Raw genomic sequence first — 3,736 nt, 5'->3', positions numbered from 1 at the left:
AACTGCCAGGCCAGGTCCTCCCTGGACTGGAAACAAGCATCCTAGGACCGGTTTTGGGGTTTCACCCCTCTTCAGCCAGGATAGCTTGATTCCAGTGGCATGGAGAGCACGGGACTCACGTCTGAGCATACCCGTCCCACTCGGGGTGACAAATGCAAAAAGAACTATTGATGGACAGAATGCCGAACAATGTCATACATTCACCCCAGTACAGAGATCTGGGCTTAAATCCATCGTTTTTTGCTCACCATGCCATTCCAGTTTGGACCCAGCCATATGCAAATCAGTCTTGACCCAGTGCCCAATTGGAACAGTCCAGCCCGAGCTGCCAGCCAAGGTCCTCCCTGGACTGGAAACAAGCATCCTGGGACCGGTTTCTGGGTTTCACCCCTCTTCAGCCAGGATAGCTTGATTCCAGTGGCATGGAGAGCACGGGACTCACGTCTGATAATACCCGTCCCACTCGGAGTGACAAATGCAAAAAGAATTATTGATGGACAGAATGCAGAACAATATCTTACATTCACCCCAGTACAGAGATCTGGGCCTAAATCCATCGTTTTTTTGCTCACCATGCCATTCCAGTTTGGACCCAGCCATATGCAAATCAGTCTTGACCCTGTGCCAAATGGAAACAGTCCAGCCCGAACTGCCAGGCCAGGTCCTCCCTGGACTGGAAACAAGCGTCCTAGGACCGGTTTTGGGGTTTCACCCCTCTTCAGCCAGGATAGCTTGATTCCAGTGGCATGGAGAGCACGGGACTTACGTCTGAGCATACCCGTCCCACTCGGGGTGACAAATGCAAAAATAACTATTGATGTACAGAATGCAGAACAATATCTTACATTCACCCCAGTACAGAGATCTGGGCCTAAATCCATCGTTTTTTTGCTCACCATGCCATTCCAGTATGGACCCAGCCATATGCAAATTATTCTTGACCCAGTGCCCAATTGGAACAGTCCAGCCCGAGCTGCCAGGCCAGGTCCTCCCTGGACTGGAAACAAGCATCCTAGGACCGGTTTCGGGGTTTCACCCCTCTTCAGCCAGGATAGCTTGATTCCAGTGGCATGGACAGCACGCGACTCACGTCTGAGCATACCCGTCCCACTCGGGGTGACGAATGCAAAAAGAACTATGGATGGACAGAATGCAGAACAATGTCATACATTCACCCCAGTACAGAGATCTGGGCCTAAATCCATCATTTTTTTGCTCACCATGCCATTACAGTTTGGACCCAGCCAGATGCACATCAGTCTTGACCCTGTGCAGAATGGAAACAGTCCAGCCCGAACTGCCAGGCCAGGTCCTCCCTGGACTGGAAACAAGCATCCTAGGACCGGTTTTGGGGTTTCACCCCTCTTCAGCCAGGATAGCTTGATTCCAGTGGCATGGAGAGCACGGGACTCACGTCTGAGCATACCCGTCCCACTCGGGGTGACAAATGCAAAAAGAACTATTGATGGACAGAATGCCGAACAACGTCATACATTCACCCCAGTACAGAGATCTGGGCTTAAACCCATCGTTTTTTTGCTCACCATGCCATTCCAGTTTGGACCCAGCCATATGCAAATCAGTCTTGACCCTGTGCCCAATGGAAACAGTCCAGCCCGAACTGCCAGGCCAGGTCCTCCCTGGACTGGAAACAAGCATCCTAGGACTGGTTTCGGGGTTTCACCCCTCTTCAGCCAGGATAGCTTGATTCCAGTGGCATAGAGAGCACGGGACTCACGTCTGAGCATACCTGTCCCACTCGGAGTGACAAATGCAAAAATAACTATTGATGGACAGAATGCAGAACAATGTCTTACATTCACCCCAGTACAGAGATCTGGGCCTAAATCCATCGTTTTTTTGCTCACCATGCCATTCCAGTTTGGACCCAGCCATATGCAAATTATTCTTGACCCAGTGCCCAATTGGAACAGTCCAGCCCGAGCTGCCAGGCCAGGTCCTCCCTGGACTGGAAACAAGCTTCCTAGGACCAGTTTTGGGGTTTCACCCCTCTTCAGCCAGGATAGCTTGATTCAAGTGGCATGGAGAGCACAGGACTCACGTCTGAGCATACCCGTCCCACTCGGGGTGACAAATGCAAAAAGAACTATTGATGGACAGAATGCCGAACAATGTCATACATTCACCCCAGTACAGAGATCTGGGCTTAAATCCATCGTTTTTTTGCTCACCATGCCATTCCAGTTTGGACCCAGCCATATGCAAATCAGTCTTGACCCTGTGACCAATGGAAACAGTCCAGCCCGAACTGCCAGGCCAGGTCCTCCCTGGACTGGAAACAAGCATCCTAGGACTGGTTTCGGGGTTTCACCCCTCTTCAGCCAGGATAGCTTGATTCCAGTGGCATGGAGAGCACGGGACTCATGTCTGAGCATATCCGTCCCACTCGGGGGGACAAATGCAAAAAGAACTATTGATGGACAGAATGCAGAACAATGTCATACATTCACCCCAGTACAGAGATCTGGGCCTAAATCCATCGTTTTTTTGCTCACCATGCCATTCCAGTATGGACCCAGCCATATGCAAATTATTCTTGACCCAGTGCCCAATTGGAACAGTCCAGCCCGAGCTGCCAGGCCAGGTCCTCCCGGGACTGGAAACAAGCATCCTAGGACCGGTTTCACCCCTCTTCAGCCAGGATAGCTTCATTCCAGTGGCATGGACAGCACGGGACTCACGTCTGAGCATACCCGTCCCACTCGGGGTGACGAATGCAAAAAGAACTATGGATGGACAGAATGCAGAACAATGTCATACATTCACCCCAGTACAGAGATCTGGGCCTAAATCCATCGTTTTTTTGCTCACCATGCCGTTCCAGTATGGACCCAGCCATATGCAAATTATTCTTGACCCAGTGCCCAATTGGAACAGTCTAGCCCGAGCTGCCAGGCCAGGTCCTCCCTGGACTGGAAACAAGCATCCTAGGACCGGTTTCGGGGTTTCACCCCTCTTCAGCCAGGATAGCTTCATTCCAGTGGCATGGACAGCACGGGACTCACGTCTGAGCATACCCGTCCCACTCAGGGTGACGAATGCAAAAAGAACTATGGATGGACAGAATGCAGAACAATGTCATACATTCATCCCAGTACAGAGATATGGGCCTAAATCCATCGTTTTTTTGCTCACAATGCCATTACAGTTTGGACCCAGCCAGATGCAAATCAGTCTTGACCCTGTGCAGAATAGAAACAGTCCAGCCCGAACTGCCAGGCCAGGTCCTCCCTGGACTGGAAACAAGCATCCTAGGACCGGTTTCGGGGTTTCACCCCTCTTCAGCCAGGACAGCTTGATTCCAGTGGCATGGAGAGCACGGGACTCACGTCTGAGCATACCCGTCCCACTCGGGGTGACGAATGCAAAAGAACTATGGATGGACAGAATGCAGAACAATGTCATACATTCACCCCAGTACAGAGATCTGGGCCTAAATCCATCGTTTTTTTGCTCACCATGCCATTCCAGTTTGGACCCAGCCATATGCAAATCAGTCTTGACCCTGTGCCGAATGGAAACAGTCCAGCCCGAACTGCCAGGCCAGGTCCTCCCTGGACTGGAAACAAGCGTCCTAGGACCGGTTTTGGGGTTTCACCCCTCTTCAGCCAGGATAGCTTGATTCAAGTGGCATGGAGAGCACAGGACTCACGTCTGAGCATACCCGTCCCACTCGGGGTGACAAATGCAAAAAGAACTATTGATGGACAGAATG

The sequence above is a fragment of the Triturus cristatus genome, chromosome 1_1 (assembly GCF_964204655.1).
Source record: "Triturus cristatus chromosome 1_1, aTriCri1.1, whole genome shotgun sequence".
NCBI classification, from domain to species: domain Eukaryota; kingdom Metazoa; phylum Chordata; class Amphibia; order Caudata; family Salamandridae; genus Triturus; species Triturus cristatus.
Note: the sequence above shows the minus strand (reverse complement) of the source record.